This window comes from Poromitra crassiceps, assembly GCF_964638095.1.
Source record: "Poromitra crassiceps genome assembly, chromosome: 3".
In the NCBI taxonomy this organism is placed as follows: Eukaryota; Metazoa; Chordata; class Actinopteri; order Beryciformes; family Melamphaidae; genus Poromitra; species Poromitra crassiceps.
In genome coordinates, this window is record NC_139625.1 from 47,695,738 (window position 1) to 47,719,091 (window position 23,354).

At 42.9% G+C, this 23,354-nt stretch overlaps 1 protein-coding gene across 1 annotated transcript in view; it reads right to left on the minus strand.

Annotated features, from left to right (window-relative positions):
* Positions 1-21,066, minus strand: part of arhgap5 (Rho GTPase activating protein 5) — a 133,703-nt gene extending 112,637 nt beyond the window's left edge. The window contains exon 1 of the mRNA XM_083633855.1: positions 20,991-21,066. The gene's annotated coding sequence lies outside the window, so the exon portion shown is untranslated. The remainder of the gene's footprint in view (positions 1-20,990) is intronic.
* Between the last annotated feature and the right edge of the window lie 2,288 nt (positions 21,067-23,354).

Below are 23,354 nucleotides of genomic sequence, written 5' to 3' on the forward strand. Positions count from 1 at the left end.
CGCTACAGAAAAATGTATATTGTTTGTTTATTAACTGGCCGCTGGCCTTCTATCATTTCACGAAAGTGGCCCCCGGGCAAAGCAAGTTGAGTATCCCTGCCATAGGGGTTACACCCCCCAGGCCAGGGCACAGGGGTTACACCCCCACCTCTTGTGAAGAGTGCCGATGGGATCTTTATTGACCACAGAGAGTCTGGACCTCGGTTTAACGTCTCATCTGAAGGATGGTGCTCACTCACAGGACAGAGTTCCTGTCTCTGGCCTGGGGCATTTGCAACTGGGGAGATTATTAATGAGACCATAGGGAAGAACACCTCCGACTGGTCCTCAACTTCTAGCAGCAGTCTCCCATCTCCCATCCATGAAAGCCATATACTAGGGGTGTCACAATATATCGTCCCACGAAATTTCGCGATAGTAAAACGTCACGATATGTATCGTTGAGATGAAATCTCATATCGTGAAAAAAAAAAAAAAAAAAAAAAAAAAATCCCCCCCCCCCCCCCAAAAGTAGACAAAGAAACGTCTTTGTTTGTTGAAGTTCAATGTGTGGAAAGTAGTTCAGTTGAACAAGTCTCTGAAGAGACACATGAGAAGTTATACAGGAGAGAAACCATTCAATTGAGTGTCTGGCAAAACTGTTTACTTGACAGGAAAAACTGAAGATGCATAAAAAATAGACTAAGAAAAGTCTTGTTGTTTGAGTTTGAAGAAAAACTGAAGATGCATAATGAGAATTTATACTGCTGAGAAACCTTTTAGTTCAAAGTAAATCTAAGTGACGGTGTAACTCATTCTATTTCAAGATAAGCCTTATCTCCAATCTCATGTTTTTTCTAGTTGTTATTGTAATAACAATTTCCCACAACAGCATGTTTTGTATTTGTGCATTTCAAATAAAATACTACTTTTCCAGTCATATATTGTCATTATTCAAGTTTAAAAAAATATTGTTAAAATCGTATCGTATCGTTATCGTGAACCCAGTATCGTGATACGTATCGTATCGTGAACTGAGTGTATCGTGACACCCCTACCATATACAGTACAGTATGATAAATTGTGCAGCCCTACTGACAGTGTCCATCATCACTGTAGTCAGTAAGCCTGATCCCATCCCATAACATAAGTGTAACATTGGGCGGCCTCACAGAGAGTAGCTCAGACTGGTCATGATAACTGCCTGCTGAATTGTAGTCATTGTTGCGTATAAAAGAATGATGGCCATCAGCCAATGAGTTTGCCTGAGGGAGCTGGGAAAGCTAGCTGGGGCAAAACAAACTGCTAGATCTGAAACACGGAAACAAAGCATTAGACGTTCTCCTGGCTTTTTATCAAGGCCAGGGTTTTTCCTCCATAGAGAATTATGAGGCGGCCACCTCCGTCACATTTGGTGCCACCTCCAGCTCTTGACAAAACTCTGACAGGTGTTTTCATGGAGAACACTAGTTTCTAACAAGCGTCGCACTAGGTGGATTTCTCTCATTTGTAATTGCGGCATTATGCCGAATGTGTTGACAATTTGATGTTAAGCCTTCTGAGTACCTTTGTATAGTCATATCAGTGCACGATCCACAGAGAAAATGTGCATGTGTGTGTGTGTGTGTGTGTGTGTGTGTATACCGTCGATATGGTATCAGTCTCAAAAATCCCGTATCGATTCGACGGTCGGGCTCTAGTACCACCTCCGCCTCATTTTGAGCCAGGAAAAACGCTACATGTGTACCTTGCACACACCCAGGACAGGACATGATGTCAGAAAGCAAACAGAGCAGCAAGTCAGTCAAGTTTACAAGCTTCCAACTGCTATCATTACATCCAGCCAGGCAGACAGGCGGGCGGGCAGGCACAGAGGTGTATCTGAGGATACAGGTAACAGGTAGGCAGCAGGCAGCAGCAGTCTCACAGTATACACACTCAGAGGTGGGGCTAAGCCAGAAATGCCTGCTAACATAGGCCTACATTCCTCCCCCGATTTCACATTCCTATCCAAACCACATATTTTTAGATGGTCGGTGAACCAATTCCAAAAATCCAAACATGTATTTGGTCAACCAATAGTGAAATTCGTATTCACTCTCAACTCAACAGATGTGATAAAGTTAAGAATTATCAACTGAAAGTTAACAGCCACGGAGAGGGAGCCAGCAGTGCTGCTAGCCACACTAGCACACTCCTGAACAACACTACCTGAATGTGTGATGGTTAAGGCTAGATATTAGCAAGGACCTCACGGTACGATACATGGGTCACGATTAGAGCTGTAGTCAACCAAAGAAAATCTTGGTCGATTGAAATTCAATCTACGGTACTCATCAACCAATCAATAGATTTTTTTTGCAGTGTACTGAGTGCACTATACCTGATAGCCTAAAAATTAATTATAAACATAAAAAGCTATTTGCAACATTGTAACGTTCCTGACATGATAACAGAGGGATAAATATATATAGACTTTATACCAAAGTCCAAGCATCATAAAGCGGCCTGGTTGTTAAACATTAGGGCCGGGTAAGGCAGTGATACTCAACCCGTAGCTCTTTGAGTCACATGCGGTTCATTTATGGGTAGTTGTGGCTCTTGTAAGTCTTTTTTTTTGATAAACAAATTACAAATCTAAAAATCAAACATTGTTAGCAGAATTAATCAACACTTCCTTCTCATTTTCAAGTCACATCACTCAATTACACCGACCCCTCAACCATCTGAACAACCAATCACAATCAGGTCTGTCAGGTCTGTTTGCTTGTGCGCGAGACAAGTGGAAACTCCGCCACAATGGGAAAACTAAGATGGCTAAAGAACGTAAGAAACAAAAATATGAAGAGGAATATCAAACATTGAAAGAGGACTGGGCAGGGCTCGACTAACTTTTTTCACCATCGTCCCGGGACCGTCCCAAAATCTAAGCCGTCCCGAAATTAAAATCTTTGTTTTTCTACATTATTATTATCAGGTAAAATCATTCAAAGTGACCTTTAACATAAATAAAACATACAAATGATTAGATGTTCAATCTGCAAAAAACATTTTACTATACAGTATAGTATACAGCAGCCTATCCATCTATCTATCTATCCATCTATCTATCTATCTATCTATCTATCTATCCATCTATCTATCTATCTATCTATCTATCTATCTATCTATCATCTATCTAATTATCCCCTTTCGGAACTGTTAGTCCGCATATGATTTCATCAAACATCATCTGCCAGATTACAGTCCCTTCTCCAGCAGTAGACTCTAGCGCTGCTGAAACCTTCTCCAGCAGTAGACTCTAGCGCTGCTGAAACCTTCTCCAGCAGTAGACTCTAGCGCTGCTGAAACCTTCTCCAGCAGTAGACTCTAGCGCTGCTGAAACCTTCTCCAGCAGTAGACTCTAGCGCTGCTGAAACCTTCTCCAGCAGTAGACTCTAGCGCTGCTGAAACCTTCTCCAGCAGTAGACTCTAGCGCTGCTGAAACCTTCTCCAGCAGTAGACTCTAGCGCTGCTGAAACCTTCTCCAGCAGTAGACTCTAGCGCTGCTGAAACCTTCTCCAGCAGTAGACTCTAGTGCTGCTGAAACCCCCAAGCTGTCGAAATAGGAGATGCGCACATATTTACAAGTGTCACAGAAACATTTCAAAGTCACCTACCAAAGCAGAAGGGTTCATTGCCTCTCAGCGGCAGGGTTTGAAAGCTTGATGCTGCTAATAAGCGCCTCTTTTATACAAATTCTGTGCTGGTGGTGATATTATTTTTTCGCAAATGCCAAGATGGCCGTGCCTTCTCTATAGTGTTCTTCCATGTGCTTCCGACCATAGGGATGCTGTGGAGCGCTATGATGGCTGGGCACAATAACACAAGACAGAAGGATTGGTATATTAAAGTTATTTATTAGGAGCATTGAGCTTTCAAACCCCACCGCCAAGAAGCAATGAACCCGTCTGCTTTGGTAGGTGGCTTTGAAATGTTTCTGTGACACTTGTAAATACGTGCACATCTCCTATTTCGTCAGCTTGGGGGTTTCAGCAGCGCTGGAGAAGGGACTGTGGTCCGGCAGATGATGAAATCATATGCGGATTAACAGTTCCGAAAGGGGCCATCTATCTATCCATCCATCTATCCATCTATCTATCCATCCACCTACCTACCTACCCATTTATTATAGTTATACACAGAGATGTCTGTGTTCCAGCTGTTTGTCTGACAGGGCAAAGGCATTTTTTCCCACTTGAAATCTTAATTATACTCAAGTTTGTATACAAAGATAAACAGAGAGTGCACGTGGAGTTGTCAGACAGCGACCTCATTGGGGGAGGGGTGGGTTTCACTTTCACTGAGAAACGTATGTACAGCTGCTAACTGCTGGGCATCCCCCCATACTTTCATGTGGTCACAGAGCCTTCACTGGCTCATTCTGTCCTTAGTGTGTGGACGTGCTAACTGTGTGCTGAAGTTCACAGGGAGGGATGTGACATGTGGGATTCTGATCCGTGCACGGGTCATGGTCATGTGGGCTTCGGAGCATTGCGAGCATGGGCCATATCTCCCATAGAGTGAGATACTGAACGAGATTGAAAAAGAACGTAAGGTTTCTTAACGTAACCCCGGTTCTTTGATATCTCGAGTGAGATATCTCACATCACTGCCATTCTTGCAAGATAGGATACGTGAAAGAAATCCCTTGAGAATGAGGGACAGGGGATCCTACGGCCCCCTTATATAGGGGGATGGTCCGTCCCGGTCATCTGAAAGATGATTGGTCTGCCAATTGGCAGACGTGGTGTTATTGGAGCTTCCACGATTGGTCCCGTCGAGGGCGCTTCCCATAGAGTGAGATACCTCACTCGAGATATCAAAGAACCGGAGTTACTTATGTTAAGTAACCTTATGTTTTTCAACATCTAAACTTGCATAATATGGGACCGGGGGGACAGAAAACACCCCGCCACATTTTTTGTTTTTGCAATTATCAATTCTGGGATTTTAAAAATCACTTAAAAAATCTGCAAATAAAAAATCTTAGAATAGAATAGAAACCTTAAGTGAAAAGGTGACAGACCAGGGCACACAAAATCATTCACTTAAGTGCCCTATTTTGGGGTGTAAAAGGTGACTGTCACCTAAAGGTGACTAGTTTGCATCCCTGCCAGGTGTGCATAAACTACAAGTTAAGAACTAATTATTTTAATACAAAAATGTGAAATGATTATCGTTATCAGAGAGGAGAAGCAGATATTTATCGGTTATCGTTAGGGGTGTCAAAATTAACCGTATAATCGATGCATCGCGATGCGGACGTGTGAATTGAATCGAAGACAGATGAATCGTTGAATCGTTTATGTTTAAATTTCTGTTGACATTCAGATTTTAAAGCACTTCCTAAGTAAAAAAGGGCCTTGATAATTATCTGACTGCTTGTATTAATTGATGAAAAAGTAGCCATGTGCAGTAATAATACAGAAAATTGAGGATTTGATACTTGGAGCTGCAATACTTTGAGCTGTATCGAAATGCATCGTGATGCATCGTGGAATCGAATTGAATCGAAACGTTGACAGATGAATCGTAATCGAATCGAATCGTGAGGCCAGTGAAGATTCACAGCCCTAGTTATCGTATGGGTTGAAAAAATCCCCCCCAAAGTCTATAAATCTCCCCTATCTGAAGAACATAAGGGGGAAACCCCCCCACCCCCACTTTGCAAAATTAATTTTAGGCCCTGTAGCAGCTAACGCAGAACACCGGATGTTGGAATCAATGGATTTACGTTACTGTAACAGTAATCATAAAGCAGTATGGATTATACCGGACGGTATTGAAAATATCTGAGCCTTCGCTTGTTCCACAACACTAATGCCTGTTCGAAGGAAGCGCTAACCAGCCAACCACCAGAGTTACTGAGGTAGGCTAACAGCTGCTAAGCTAACATCAGATCACCTTATCATTAGGGGTGTGCCACCTTAGGCACCTCACGATTCGATTCGATTACGATTAAGGGTGCTACGATTCGATTATTAAACGATTATTACGATTATTACGATTAATCACGATTTTCGATGCATCTTTTTCACCAAACAGGATTTTTTTTAAGCAAGGTATATTTGTCAGTATCCATTAATTAAAGTAAACAAACAAATGTACCTCCATTATCTTCAGTTGCGACTGAAGTCCACGCATCACATGTTACAGCCACCCTGCATGCTTTCTTCAGTGATTCCAGTTTCCAGTACTTCGGTTTTGGTCTCGTTTTACAGTTAAGGAACTGCTTTCCGGGCGAAATACCGTATTTTTTGCAAATAAAGCAAAAAAAAAAATGCAATTTTTTGCAAATCGATAATCGAACATTGTGAATCGATTTTAATCGTCACGTGACTCATCGCAATGCATCTAAAAAACGATTAATCGGCACACCCGACACCCCTACTTATCATGGTCCGTCCGTCCGTTTATCTCTCCTCACAAAAAGTGCTCCAACGTTGTGTGAACATAACCTTGCTTGCAAGATGGATAACCTCGCGAGATCAAAAGAGATTCTCTCGACGTAATCCATCTTGTCATGCACAGGCAGTTAAGATGATTGGCCGAAGCATGCCAGCTCGACGAATCAGCGGCAGCCTTAGGCGGGCTTAGGCTCGTCTGGGCAAGTAGTGGGTACATGGTCTTTGTAGTTCTTTTCACTCGTCAACATGGCTGCCGCCACGGAAGTGACAGGCAGATGTGTATAAGATGTCTTATACTGGTTTCTCATGCAATTTGATCCTTGCTTAGGCACTTTACTGCTGTGCACTTTATGTGTGATTGTGCACTTTGTTCCTGCACTTTAACACGTTCACTGCCAATGACGAGTTGACTCGTCAAACACAATCCAACCGTTCACTGCCAACGACGAGTTGACTCGTCAAAAAAAAAAAAAAAAATTTTTTGACGGTGCTAGTACGTGGATCAATGCCCCCCACGTCTCCTATAAAAATATTGGAAGTATTGAATTAGTATAATCTATTTTACCGACCAACTAAGTGGCGACAGTGCTCTCCCGACAGAGAGAATGCCAACCAAAAACAGCCGCGGGAGAAAGCCATTCTCAAGGAAATGGCTTGGCGATTTTACAGTCATCAGTCACCAGACTCGCCGAGAGCGGCCGCGCCAGCAGAGCAGCACACCGAGAGCGGAGAGCGGTGCTGGCGTGGGGGATTGCAAATTTGCATAATAGATTATGCGTGAAACACACTTTGAAACACCCGCAGAAAGGCCAGAATCGCACGCATTCCGAAAACCCAGAAACGAACGAGCCTCATTCTCATACTGTAGGTGAAAACGCTTTCACGCTGCTGCACACGGGCGCACAAGGGTGGGGGGTTCCAAAAATAGATTGGGTGGGCAGCATAAAGCCTAGAATCGCACAAAGCTTCATCAAAGCTCTCAACCGAAAATCCAAGAAACGATTGAGTCCCATCCACAGTCCACACTCGCCACACTCGCCGACGAGGGGCCGCCAGAGAGGGAGGCTGCTCACTGCTCAGACAGGCAGGAGAAACTGGCTTGTGACAAACGCCACCAGACACGCCCACGGAGGGAGGAGTTTAAGGGAGAGGGTGTTCAGAACTATATTGTTCAGATGTCTGATCTCTCACTGATGCCAAAAATAAATGGTTAAAGTGACTGTTTGATTGAATTTCACAAAACTGCGATTATCTCAGCTTCCTGTCTCAGACACTGAAACCATGCTGTACTCAACGGCTAATATCTACATAACTACTAACTCTACAAACTAACTCTTTTAGACAGAGAAAGCACACATTCTATTAGTACTTTTGTGAACTTCGTGTTCACAAAGTCCAAGCAGAAAATTATCCTCGGCTCTTGTAAAATGAGCCAGAATCCTCAAAAAACGGCTTGGCAGAAGCTACCTACAGAAAAAAAAAAATGGCTGGCAGTGAATGTGTTAATAAGTGAGCGGGATGACTCGGGCCTTTATCCACAGATGTACCTGTCTCATTTTATTGTTTTATTTTATCTTATTTACTTTTTAAACCTTTTTATTGTCTGTCTTTTTATGCTATTTTATGTTGTCATGACTTGTCATATATGTGTCTATGTTTTAAGCTCTTGCACCCCAATTCCAATGTAGTTTCGACTGCAAATGGTAAATAAACTGACTCTGACTCTGAGGCAGTCTGAATGAAATTGAATGTAACGTTCCCAATTCTATGGATTAAATTCTAAAAAACGACCCTCAACATTTGGGAAGGCTAAGCCACACAACTAGTTCGTTATAATCTAACGTCATGCTTCAAAGGCGACTTTACGACGATGAGGACGGTGAGGACTCAATCAATGAATACCACGGAGATCAGGCACCTTCCTCCGGTCGCAAACGTGACGCCAGAGGCATGGCGATCTGATTGGTTGAAGTTAACACACACCAGCGGTGATAGACAGATGGGTCATCCAATCACCTGCCAAGTAGCTTGGAGAAAGTGCCCGCCTCCATCAGCGGGTCGGGTTACTGCATTCCCAGATCGACTGGTTTAGTGAAACACAATGTGGAGCTAAACGGTGGCACGGTGGCTCAGTGGTAGAGTTGTCGCCTCGCAGTCAGAAGGTCCTGAGTTCGATTCTCGCCTGGGACACTGCGGGCGCTGTGGTTGTGTTCCCCCCATATCTTCAGTGCCTACTGCCCAGGTGGGGTATCTCGTCGTAAGGGCCTTTCTGTCTGTGTGGAGTTTGCATGTTCTCCCCGTGCTCCCCCAGGGGGGTTCCTCCGTATATAACCCCCCCCCCCATTATGCAGAAGATCAGATCGTCATCGTCATCCGACCAGTGACGACAACATCCGAAGTCGGTCCCCGGGCGCTGTACGAGAAAGCGACCACTGCTCCTGGCCTGCCCTCCGGAGGAAAGGACAAAGCCAGGATGGGTTAAATGCAGAGGACAAATTTCACCGGCCACCGTCAGCATGTGTGTGTTTGTGGCCCTCCGTGCATGTGTTGATGTGTAACCGTGTGACAATAAAAGACGGGCTTGTCCGTCTGAAATCGTGTTTTTTAAACCGTCCATCTGGCAGCGTCAGGTTAGTGTGAACAGCCCTACACAGATTAACCCTGCTCTGACATTACCATAGTAATAGATATTCTTACAGGCATATGGCTAATGAGAAATTAACTGCTTAACATAGCCAAACTTTGGTTCTGCATGTGTTTCCAGTTTCCACACAGACAAGCACCCCCCCCCCCCACACACACACACACACACACACACACACACAGTTTTTTCCTCCAAGTTCCCAGTTACTCGTTCATAATAGATGGGGAGTACTTGAATATTGAAATTACATAAAATGGCCATCCAGCTACTGCCAAAACACAGCAGCATTTGGCAGCCGGTAATTTCTCACTCAAGACTGGTCAATTATTTGCAGCACTGACCTGCATCTACATTACCTCCAAATATAGCCCATTAAAGAGAGGTTAGGAGAGGAAAACATAGTGATTATTAACTGAGAGTTCTATTAGTTTCTCGTAGGGATGTAGCAAGCAGGCAAAAACTCATGTGGGAGAATTACACCCAAAAAGATCATTGTAAACAATACATTGTAATACAATGTTGAAATACAGCTCGTCTACAAGCACAATGACAGCTAATGCAGGAAGTTTGGTTGGCTGATTAACTTGTTGAGTAGACAGGTGTAAAAGCCCATGTTTTGTAGGGGTGGGAATCACCAGATGCCCACGATACGATACTGAAACGATACTTGAGTCACGATACGATAGTATTGCGATACTGCGATATTTTCGATATTGCGATATATCAATATTGCGATATATTGAATATTGCGATATTTCGATATATTGCGATTTCTTACTTTTTCAACTGCAAATGATGTCCCCAAAGGAAAACTTTGTCAACATCTGGTTTATATAAGAACAATTTTTCAGTCTGTAAATCTGACTTCAACCATTTTATTGCAGCAACATTGTCAAGTAGACAGACCAACAACTTTCATAAAGTCATGTCATGGTTGCATGCACCTGACAAACTGAACTGTTTGTTACAGTCTACTTACAGTCCACCTTAACTGGATGTGTGTGTGGACTACTGTACTTATGTAGTTTTTGCAACTTCACTTCACTTACACAAAACATTTTGTGCAGCCCATTCAGTAACTGGGGAATTTGTAAATGACTGTTATGACAAAACTGTTACTGTTAAAACAAAATGAAAATATGCTACCGTTTGTTTACTGCTGGCCTTGGAACTAAAGTTTATAGTAGCCCGGTGGCCTGGCATGGCCTGCAAAAAAAAATATATATATATATATCGATATTTGGCGTCCAAATATCGATACGATATCGTCAGGCAAAATATCGCGATACTGTGGTGTATCGATTTTTTCCCCCACCCCTAATGTTTTGTATTTTCTATTTGGTATCTCAAAAGCTGTTTTTTACTCGCATGAATGCTAACAGTCTAATAACAAGGCCAGGTCGAAACCTGGCATAGGGCCGGTGTGCTCAGTAAAGTGCAGAACTCTGCCAAGGTGTAGAGTCATTTGTGTCAAGTCTAAAATTTTGGCCCCTTGAAACCAGATTAGAGGACCATTTACATTAAGATTAGACTGTTTTTCAGTCTTAACCATCAATTTGCTGAGTGAGTGGCACTGCTCTTGCCCAGATGTAGCCATATAGGTAAAACACTAATATTTTCTGACTCACCTCCACCACCACCTGCTGATGTCTATATTATTTAACCATCTCATTCTCTTTAACAGTCCAACATTAAATCTATCAAATAAAATTAAAGCAAGAGCTTGTCCTCAAATAAAATGAATATAGTGCAATTCAAAATAAAATAGTAGAATAAATTAAATTCAAGTCACTTTCAGGAGGAATACCAAAAACCTTGTGCAATGTCAACTGAGTTTAGCAGCAGTCCAACATAAAATCATCATCTTACAGTACAATGGTGTGCAATTTACAGTAACAGTGCTCTTAATTTTGGAGAAAGACAAAATGCTCCATGTAAGATGGTCACACACATGGACTGTACACACATCATCCAGACACAAGACTGTTAGTAGCATCCACACCCAACATGGGTCCATGTGAAAGGATGGGAATGCGCACTGGAAGCATGTGTGTGTTTGTGGCCATCCGTGCATGTGTTGATGTGTAATCGTGTGACAATAAAGACGGGCTTGTCCATCTGAAATCGTGGAATGGACTGGAATGAGGCACGCGACATGTTTGGAAGAGTGTGCTGACGTCAAATGACGCTCCGCTGATGGGTAATGTGGCTAATATGTTAGCGGCTAACTGTTACTTGTCGTTACTTTACATGGCAGTAAAACGCCACCGAATGACCAAATTGATTTAACTTTTAACCATCTCGATTTCCACTTTCCATACGGACCGCCAGCATTGGTTAGTTTATAACTAGGGATGGGCATTTTAAGCAATTGAAATACTCGAGTACTCTCCTTCTATTATGAACGAGTACTCGAGTACTCGTGCGCGCGTGGGGGGGGGGGTCTGTGTGATTACTATGGTAATGACGGAGCAGGGGTAATCTGCTGTGTGTGGGGCTGTTCACACATAACGTTTGCATTTTTGCATGGAGAAAGCGTTACCTGGAGCATGTGAGGAGAGGGACTGACTGACTGTGATATTAGGTGAGGTGACGCTAAGCTAACGTCTAAAGCCTACCTCAGACAGCATCTCCGATGGTTGGATGGATGGCATTAGCGCTTCGGAGCGGACAATATTGTTGTGAAACAAGCGAAGGCTCAATTCCAATACATGTCCATTGTCCAGTATCATCCATTTTACTTCATGATCACTGTTACACTAACGTAAATCCACGGATTACAAGGTCCGGTGTTCTGCCAAAAAGTGAAAACTGACCACTGACCAGTGTGATTAACGTTGCAGCTGCAGCTAAATAGTGATCACCATGAAACGATTGTCTCCCAAAAAGCGATTCTTTCTCCACATTTCTTGTGACTAACGTTATGGGAAACGACAGTGTAATCAGTAAACTACTGCAAAGTTTTGAATGAGTTTTATCGGGCGTGCGCTATGAAGAAGCGTGCATCTGTCTCCTTCGGGAGCATATCTTCAGCCACCATTTTCGGGATGAGCTGGAAAACTTCCGGTTAAAACTTTCAAAATAATGTTACTTAAACAAAAGTAAATAGCTTATTTATGCACGTTGGAGGAGAAAAGGGTATTTCAACGAACGAAGCAGCAAACCTTGTATCAAAATACTCGTTGTGATGTTATATGGCGTGAAACTATGGCTGTAACGCATTACTCAAAATAAATAAGGTTACAACTTACCTAATAAGCCTTTTATATTGAAATCAACAAAGAGGATGACGTACTTGTACATTCTGGCTGACTTGACGCCCGTGCAGTTCATGCTGCCAGATCCACATAACGATGCATGCGTAGATTTAGACCATTTTTAAAGGGGTGGGGAGTGGGGCGAGTACCCGGACAGCGGAAACGTTACTCGAGTACTGACGTTATGAACGAGTACTCGAGTACCCGAGTACTCGCGCCCATCCCTATTTATAACGTGACTATATTTTCTAATGTTTATAACGTGCTCCAGCTTCCGGTTTATACTATCAGTCTGAATACAGCCAGGGGTTGGAGCTATTGCGCAACACCGCAAACCAGTCGGAGTACGTTATAAATTGTCACGACGTTAACAACTAACCAATGCTGGCGGTCCGTATGGAAAGTGGAAATCGAAATGGTTAAAAGTTAAATCAATTTGGTCATTCAGTGGCATTATACTGCCATGTAAAGTAACGACAAGTAACAGTTAGCCGCAAACATGAGCTACACTATTTTTATTTTGTGACGATTGGGGCGCGTCGAGGCACGTAGCGTGCGTCGACGTCATCGATTACGTCGACTCGCCGGGACAGCCCTAGTCCGAGGAGCAAACGATTAGTCACATTCACAGCTGCTTTACATTAGGACAAAAAAGACGATACATGTCAACTCCTCAAAAATCGAATCAATAAATTCCTAGTCGGATCGAGAGAGGCACCAGACGGTGAAATGTCCGACGACCGGCTCTTGTGGAACTCTCTGAACGAGCTAGCCACAATATTAGCCAGAGGTGCATTACCGCCACCTACCGGACTGGAAAGCGGAAAGACATTACATCGCCTGAATCCTCCGTGAATCCGTGCTAAAATGGTCTGGGCGACAGTAGGGCTGGGTCGGTTTGAAAATTTTAAAACCGGTTCGATATTGCCGTCTAAACCGGATCGAACCGGTATACCGATTTATTTTGTAATTAATTTTTTTTTTTTTTTTTTTTTCAAGCAGGGCTCCCGAGTGTGGCCCATAACTGTCTGTAGTGCAACTTCAGTCCACCTGATAGCGATAATACACCTCTAAGCTGGTATTGTCAACCAGCAATGATACTGAATAAAAAGAAGCAGGACACCTGTGTAACAAACACCCTGTATTTATTTCTCATAACTATTCAGCTCAACTTTTCTTCTAAACATCAAAATAATAAATGAAATAAGACTTCTGCCTATAGTGCAACTTGAGAAAAAGGCTAATAAAAACACAAGCAGTGCAATCAGAATGGACTGGCTTACAGCTGAGCTGCCTTATAAACTTCAAAACTCACAAATTCACACAATATAGGGCCTAGGCATGGGTCGGTTTGAACATTTTGAAACCGGTTCGATATTCCCCAAAAAAACGTATCAAAGCGGCTGCAGTTGGTGGCGATAATGCACCTCTAAGCTGGTATGCTGCCAACCAGCACGAACACTGAATACAAATAAGCAGAACCTTTTAACTGTAACAACACACTGTTTTTATTTCTCATAACTATTCAGCTTAACTTTTCTTCAAACATCAACATAATAAACAAAATAAGACTTTTGCCTACTAGTGCAACTTGAGAAGAGGCTAATACGAACAATAGTGCAATCAGAATGGACTGGCTTACAGCTGAGCTGCCTTATAAACTTCAAAACTCACAAATTCACACAATATAGGGCCTAGGCATGGGTCGGTTTGAACATTTTGAAACCGGTTCGATATTCCCCAAAAAAACGTATCAAAGCGGCTGCAGTTGGTGGCGATAATGCACCTCTAAGCTGGTATGCTGCCAACCAGCACGAACACTGAATACAAATAAGCAGAACCTTTTAACTGTAACAACACACTGTTTTTATTTCTCATAACTATTCAGCATAACTTTTCTTCAAACATCAACATAATAAACAAAATAAGACTTTTGCCTACTAGTGCAACTTGAGAAGAGGCTAATACGAACAATAGTGCAATCAGAATGGACTGGCAAAAAAAAAAAAAAAAAAAAAAAAAAAAAAATTAGGTTTTTTCGGTTTGCACGTGATCAAACCGGTTTGGGCTCGTATACCGAACCGAACCGGTAAAACCGGAAATCGACCCATGCCTAGGCGACAGAGTGGAATGTAAGGGCCCTGCTGTGCATTCTGCACACCGGCCCCAATAAATACTGCTTGCTTGTAACAATCTCAATAAGGTGTATGAGGGATGGACTGACAAAGCAGGCTGACGTCTTAGAACAATGGTTCTCAACCTGGGGTCCGGAGACCACCAAGGGGTCCATCAGGGGTGGAGTCCCCAGTAAATTAATGATTTGGTAAAGTTGAAGAGAATGTAGAAGAATGGCTATTTTGATCATAGTTTCACTGCTATCTCCATGCCTATAATACAGATAGTATCACTGTTATCTCCCTACCTATAGTACAGATAGCAGGGCTTAAAATTCGGCGCGGGATTGCGAGAATCCCGCACATATCTGTGAATTCCCGCAGATTTGTAATTTATAATGCGGGAGAAGTCGCGCAATTGTTTGCGCGCCGATGTCTATTATGTTAAGCCGATGGTGCGGAACCAACGTTGCTGAATACGGCCGACTGGCGACGGACTGTTTTGCTGAACGTAGCTTCAAGGCGTAGCCTCCCCACTCGGCAAGCAGCAAACCGCTTCTTGTGACCAAATATCCCCGCAGAACTTCATACTCCCAGAGCTGGCGTAATCTATATAAAAAAAACTTGTGTTTTACCCAAAATAAAACGTCCAGGTTTTGTGTCGGTCGGTGGCTCCATAAACAGCCGGCTAACGTTACGGTGGCTAACGGGAGCTAACGTTAAATTGCAGGGTAAGTCAGTCCCTCTATAAACCTTAATATATGTGTCCTTTCACTTTTGATTGAAAAATGCTTCCACCTGATTAAAGAAAACATGTAATATCTGATGCAATACATAGCGCATGTGTGGTAGGGCTGCTCGATTAATCGAATTTTAATCTAGATTACGATTTGGGCTGTCCACGATTATGAAAACAAGATAATTGACATCAAACGATTTTGCGGCTCTTGTCTCTCTCGTTCTGTCTTGTGTTGTAAATCAAGCGCACCCCTTCCTTTGCTCGGCCCCTCCCCCAAAGCCCAAAGCACACGAGCTCGAGTTGTGACTGTCGTGTGAAGAGCCACAGGCACGTTTCTCCTCCCCGCTTATTTCACAGAAAGAGAGCCGCTGGTCGAGAAGAGAGGTGAAACAACGTATGTGGGGTGGAAACACTATGGTTTCGCCGAGTTTAAAGGTCCTTACACTGCGCATATCTTGCACTGTTTGTTCCAAGTCTGTGCCTGTGATTGACAGGTGGGTCAAAACTTGCATCGCAATTCCGTGCTGTATATTCGCATCGCTCTTGATGTGTAACTGATGAGCGATGCGAATATACAGCACGGAATTGCAATGCGAGTTTTGACCCACCTGTCAAGATATGCGCGGTCGTGGCAGCACGCCGCAACACGACCTCTCCCTCTGTTTAATCACTTGAAATCCACTCACAAAGTGGTCTATGACCAAGAAATAACGCTAAATGAACAAAAAGACAAAGCCCCATCTAGTTACTCCTGCCACAACACAGTCATCGATTCAGGACACTCTTTACAATGCGACCGCATTGATATGATGCATGAATATGCATTCAACAGCTAACGATCTCACAGATAAACATTAACAATAGCCTATTATGAACCTAAACGTAAGTCGCTTTGGATAAAACCATCTGCCAAATGAGTAATTTAATGTAGCCTAATGTAAACGAACGTTACTCAATAGCGTTCTCATTTGGTTAGATTTGAGGTTTAAGGACTACTAGTTCAGATGTTTACCAACATATTGAATGTAGATTAATAGTTGCAGTTGGTTGTGGCAGTTCACTGCAACATAGTAGGCCTACATATACTGTATATTTATTTTAGTTTTTATTTTATTTCTAAATCTTTGCACTTTTATTTATTTTCACTTATTTATTTATTTATTTTCAATTATATCTAAAATCCAAAGACATCCAATGTTAAAAAGAAAAGCCAGTGTCAATGTTCAATAAATGCATGATGTTCTCAATGTCAATGATGTCAATAATCGTGTTAAGTAATCGTGATCTCAATATCAATCAAAATAATCGTGATTATGATTTTTGCCATAATCGAGCAGCCCTAATGTGCGGTATGCCGCACATGCTGCTTCCGGGACGCCGGCACAAAAATGCTTAGTGCCAGCAGAGGCCTTTGGAGGGCGGTGTGGGACCAATAGAGGCGACATTCTTCTCCCTCTTAGAATACACTGGACCATCTTCAATGACTAAAAAGCTGTTATATTAAGGTGAAAAAGTTACTGATTGGGGTTTTAAACGCGCCAGTTTGTTTCCTCGGATAGTCCGCTTCGTTTGGGGTGGTGTGAAAGCGCAAATGAACTCTAGTGTGGAACAAACAAGTGAACTCGGGTCCGCTTGAAAATGTAGGTCTCGGTTCGCTTCCAAGTGAACCCTGGCGTGGTTCGTTTGTGGTGTGAAAGCAACCTGGACTAAACACAAGATCAAATAATAGGAAGCGACAGTGCATCATGAGTAGAAGGCGGTAGAACTAGAAGGAAGCAAAACAAAACACTGCGGCAGGCACACGTGTACTGTGCACGTGTGCGCGCCGCGCTGCATGACATACAGCATCATAACAACAATAATACATTGTTGTCTCTCAACAAGGCTCGCCTTCTCCTTCGGTACTACTGCCTCGCTCGTCTCATCTGCAGAATGAAATGTTCAACAGCTTGCTGCCGCATCTGCTGCTCATATTGGGCACATTCTTGTGCAATAATTATTTGATAGTAACACCAAAGTAAAACCAGAAATCCCAATATCGCAGGTGGTGTTGCTCCATGGTTTGTGTTTCACGGATTCACTTGTGTTGTTCAGTCAGCCCCCAGGCAAGAAGCCGGCAGAAGAGGAGAGATTTTCCAATAGATTTGTGACCGTTTCGACCACGTGACAGTGACATTGTTCAGAAAGTTTGGTGCGCTTGACAAATTGCTGTGTGAAAGCGAACCGGACCAAATGAAAAATGCAATAATGTTTCAAATTTACCCTTTGCAAATGCTTCCGCCTACCTGCCTGTAGAAAGTTTGTCAAAACGATGTTAGGCGGAACATCCACTGAAGGCGGGCACATCCACTAATTTCTCCAATCCCCTGCCTGCATCGGTTTTGTTTACATGTGTCGTGTTTGGTCAAAAACCATCAAGCTTCCTCCGGTCTGAAGTGTGTGTTGTTTCTTTTTGAAGATTCCTCAGGCCATATTTTAATGGGCTGAAGTACAGAGTGTTTCTGAAGTATTCCAAGACTGTGGAAGAGATAGACTGGCTTGAGAGACTACTCAGGAGGTAACGTTAGAGCGGGTTGTCCACTAACCACTTTGGATAAAAGAGGTCGGTGGTTCGATCCCCGGCTCCTCCAGTCTGCATGTCGAAGTGTCCTTGGGCAAGATACTGAACCCCAAATTGCTCCCGGTGGCTGTGCCAGCACCCTGCGTGATAGCTTGCGTGAATTAGGGATGGGCATTTTAAGCAATTTAAATACTCAAATACTCTCCTTCTATTATGAACGAGTATCCGAGTACTCGCGTGGGGGGGGGGGGTCTGTGTGATTACTATGGTAATGACGGAGCAGGGGTAATCTGCTGTGTGTGGGGCTGTTCACACATAACGTTTGCATTTTTGCATGGAGAAAGCATTACCTGGAGCATGTGAGGAGAGGGACTGACTGACTGTGATATTAGGTGAGGTGACGGTAAGATAACGTCTAAAGCCTACCTCAGACAGCATCTCCGATGGTTGGATGGATGGCATTAGCGCTTCGGAGTGGACAATAATGTTGTGAAACAAGCGAAGGCTCAATTCCAATACATGTCCATTGTCCAGTATCATCCATTTTACTTTATGATCACTGTTACACTAACGTAAATCCACAGATTACAAGGTCCGGTGTTCTGCCAGCTGCAGAACATCTGTTCAGCTGCAGCTAAATAGTGATCACCATGAAGTGATTGTCTCCCAAAAAGCGATTATTTCTCCACATTTCTTGTGACTAACATTATGGGAAACGACAGTGTAATCAGTAAACTACTCCAAAGTTTTGAATGAGTTTTATCGGGCGAGCACTATGAAGGAGCGTGCATCTGTCTCCTTTGGGAGCATATCTTCAGCCACCATTTTCGGGACGAGCTGGAAAACTTTCAAAATAATGTTACTTAAACAAAAGTAAATAGCTTATTTATGCACGTTGGAGGAGAAAAGGGTATTTCAACGAACAAAGCAGCAAACCTTGTATCAAAATACATGAGGTTACATGGTGTGAAACTATGGCTGTAACGCATTACTCAAAATAAATAAGGTTACAACTTATGTTACAATAAGCCTTTTATTTTTAAAGCAACAAAGCGGATGACGTACTTGTACATTCTGGCTGAATTGACGCCCGTGCAGTTCATGCTGCCAGATCCACATAACGATGCATGCGTAGATTTAGAGCGTTTTTAAAGGGGTGGGGAGTGGGGCGAGTACCCGAACAGCGGAAACGTTACTCGAGTACTGACGTTATGAACGAGTACTCCCGCACATCCCTAGCGTGAATGTATGTGAATGGGTTAGGGATGCACCGATATGAAAATTTTGGCCGATACGATAACCGATATTAACATTGCTGTTATGGCCGATAACCGATATTTACCGATGTCGATATATACACATTTCTATAATACAATTTTGTACATACTGAAAAACACATGTAAACAATAAATTTGAAAACGTAATGCATTTCTTTATTTCAAAAACATTTGTAAAATGTTTCATCTTCATGAAAATTATTTCATCTCAATGTGTAGAATTTGGCTGATAATGATAACCGATATTAACATTGCAACATCGGACCGATACCCATATGCTAAAAAATGACTAATATCGGCCGATACCAATATGATTGCCGATACATCGTGCATCCCTAGAATGGGTGAAAGTAGGCATATTGTAAAACGCCTTGGATAAAACACTAAATAAATGTAGTTCCTTTACCATTAATGGAATTCTGTACAAAATCATATCAAAAACTATTCTCTGATTCGGTTCCGAGAGCCAAAATCTTAAATGGGGGTCTGTAGCCTATGTGGCTCTAATGTGGACTAAATTAGGGGTCCTTGATATGAAAATGGTTGTCTATAAAACAGCTGAACTGTCCCAGCTTTTGTGAAAGGGCAAGGGGACAGAGATGCAGTAGTGGATGAGAAAGGGCAAGGGGACAGAGATGCAGTAGTAGTGGATGTGAAAGGGCAAGGGGACAGAGATGCAGTAGTGGATGAGAAAGGGCAAGGGGACAGAGATGCAGTAGTAGTGGATGTGAAAGGGCAAGGGGACAGAGATGCAGTAGTAGTGGATGTGAAAGGGCAAGGGGACAGAGATGCAGTAGTGGATGTGAAAGGGCAAGGGGACAGAGATGCAGTAGTGGGCGTTAAAGGGCAAGGGGACAGAGATGCAGTAGTGGGCGTGAAAGGGCAAGGGGACAGAGAGCTGCAGTAGTGGATGTGAAAGGGCAAGGGGACAGAGAGCTGCAGTAGTGGATGCAGATGGCATCCTGCAGCAGGAGACTCAAAGTTAACAGAGAGCAGCTTAATGTCAAGATGTTCACCGCTTCACAGCTCAGATGTTCCGCCTGTTTGTTTCTAAAGAGCTTAGCTAATGTTGGAAAAACTCCATAATGTGCACCGTGACTGTTGGATCTGATCCTCCTCTCACTCCCCATGCTAACGACAGCTATTATCATGAGCTAGCTGTTAGCAGGACATTAACGTTACAAAACTGGCAACCCAGCAACTCTACCTAATAGACTTAACGATCTATTTCAGTCATCAAATTATCGGAAAAAGGCTAAAGGCTTTGAACACGTTATGCGACTAACGTTAACGTTATCTATCATGTCCAAATAAAATAGCTAACGTTAATGTTTAAACTAATGGAGGAATTGGCATTTGGGCTGAACGCAGTGCTGAAATCTTTTGAAAACGGTGGAAATCACGATTTGGGGGACATGAAACTCCAAAATAAAAGCAATTGCCAATGAGTGAGTTTCTGTAAGACGTTAAGCTCATGTTAATAAATTAAGCTTTGATTAAACACAACACACACAATGTTAATGCGTCAATGCACCATGCTGCCATTAGAGCACAGGATTTAGCACGCTAGTTATAATTTCTCCTGGGAAAAGGAGAGGAAACCCGGTTCGGCTCGGCCTGGCCTGGCCCTGATACTCCTGCAAAAAAATAAGGAAAAAGCCTTTGACGTTCACACTGCGATTAGCTAGCATTAGCCGGGGTAACCTAGCATTAGCCGGGCTAAGCTAGCATGCCAGGAGAGAGGGAGAGAGAGGTAGCTAACGTTAGCCAACACCTAACAATACCATTTCCAATCCCAGCTCCAGCTCACAGCCCGAGCTAATATCACACATCACTCACACCTACACACACTGCTCTGCTTTATCCCGGGATAGCGTTATCCTACGGCCTGTTTGACCCGGGTAAAGAGTGCTAAATGAAGTCCCAAGGCATTCCCAGTCCAGAGCAGAGACATTCCCCTGGTCTACCCACCTAACATGGAGCTCCCAGTCAGATCCACAGACCACGGAGAAGAGGAGGAAGCAGTTCCATTCCCACACAAATAAATCCCTTTTAAAATCCACAGTGTGGTGATACAGTCCGGTCCAGTGATCCGGGCTCAGGTGAGGTGTGCTGGCTCGGTTCGGCTCGGCTCGTCTCGGCTGTGTGTTTGGTGCTGTTGAGACAGAGAGGTATGCAGCGATGTAACCCGAATCCTCCTCCCCTCCCCTCTCTCTCATCCAGGCAGTAATGGCGACTCTCTCACACTCTTCTCAAACCCCCCCCCCCCCCCCCCCCCCCTCTCTCTCTCTCTCTCTCTCTCTCTCTCTCTCTCTCTTCTCACTTCTCACTCTCAATTCAATTCAATTCAAATTCAAAAGGGCTTTATTGGCATGATAAGGTGCATCTTAGATTGCCAAAGCATACATTAGCAACACTTAGCAATTACAAATAATCCAAAACAGAAAACAAGGCATTTTGTTACTCAGTCACATAAATCACAAAATCTTAAGATATTCAAAGACAGATATTCTCTCTCTCTCTCTCTCTCTCTCTCTCTCTCTCTCTCTCTCTCTCTCTCTCTCGCTCTCTCGCTCTCTCTTTCTCTCTCTCTGTCTCACTTAAAATGGGAAACTTCAATTAACATGGGAAACTACGTTTACATTGCCAAAGCAAGTGTAAAATAAAAACAATGTGCGTATAAAGACATAGAAGATTAACGATTCAAGTGTGTAAACAGCTATGCAACATTGCAATCAAATATAATAGCTCAAATAAAAAAAATGCTTTTGCTGTAGACGAAAATCTCTCTCTCTCTCTCTCTCTCTCTCTCTCTCTCTCTCTCTCTCTCTCTCTCTCTCTCGCTCGCTCGCTCTCTCTGTGCCTGTGTGTCCTCTGTGTGGCTGTATTTGAGCAGTCCACTCTTCCATTAGTTTGCTTTGAAAAGCCCGTGTTGCGCTCTCGCTCGCTCGCTCTCTCTCTCTCTCTCTCTCTCTCTCGCTCGCTCTCTCTCTCTCTCTCTCTCTCTCTCTCTCTCTCTCTCTCTCCCACTCTCTCTCTCTCTCTCTCTCTCAATTAAATCCAAATGGCTGTATTGGCAAATGGCATGAAGTAACACTGTAAACATTGAAAAGCTAAAATGTACTATATCAAACATAAGACTGATCTGTTGTCAGATATAGCAGCAACATCTCTCTCTCACACATCTTTTGTATTCCTTTGTTTAGTGTCCAACATACAGGTTATACAAGACATTGATCAGACATTTCATTTTAGGACAGTTTTTACATTATATGGCTCCCTACCCACCCTATATCTCCATACATAAATAAATTATTAACAAAACAAACAGACAGAAAAAAACATAAACAAATTTGAGAGTGGGCGTTATCAGTCGACAGTCATCTGTGATGTGCAATCAGTCCTTTAACATTTTCTGTTGGCAATATAGTCCAGAAATGGGCTCCATATTTGTAGGAACAGATCTTGAGAGTCTGAATGTGACTGGTTCGTAGCTTGTGATGTTAGATTAGCTGGATCCACTGTTCAAACTATGAGGATGTGACCACTTTCCACTGTCTTGTAATTCTGCAGCCTGTTAACATGGCCAGTCCACACCACAATTTACAGAAACAGTGTATCTGCAGATTTGTAGGCATAATGCCCAACATAAGGCTGGACTCTTCGTCATGGAGACATTGAACAGTTAATTTATGATATATATTATTTTCCCCCATAGATCTTTAACCATCTCACAGTTATGTATTGCTCCAATATCATTATGACAGTGCCAACATAGATCATCATCCCTAAGTTTATGTTTAGCCATTCTGCTTGGTGTCCAGTAGCATCGGTTAAGGATTTTATAGTTGATCAATTGATTCTGGACTTCTCGGGCAGGGATGTGCCAGCTTGATATGATTTCGTTCCACTGTTGTTGTTCAATATGTATCCCAACATCTCTCTCCCAAACCTGTTTAAGACCATCAAGTTTGGGTGCATCATGGCATCTCTGATAAGGTTATATAAAGTTCATGCTCCACCTTTTTTAAAGCCAAAATATTGTAGTAGGCTTTGGATTTCAGTGTTGGGGTAATTATAATTATTTTGTATGAAAATACATTTCTCCATTGTTGAATGAAATCGTTATTTAATTTGTCAAGTATTTGTTAATTAGCCTAGACAGCCCCTCACTTTTAGTTTGATGTGTGGTGCTGATGGACAGCTCCTTTTATCGGTAATGCATTATTTGGCCTCCGTATTGTTTACGGTCAGATGTGGGCCGTGAGATTTTCAAGTGGGCCATGAGTTGGAATATGTACAGTATTGACAAAGCTCATTGCACATTGTACAAGG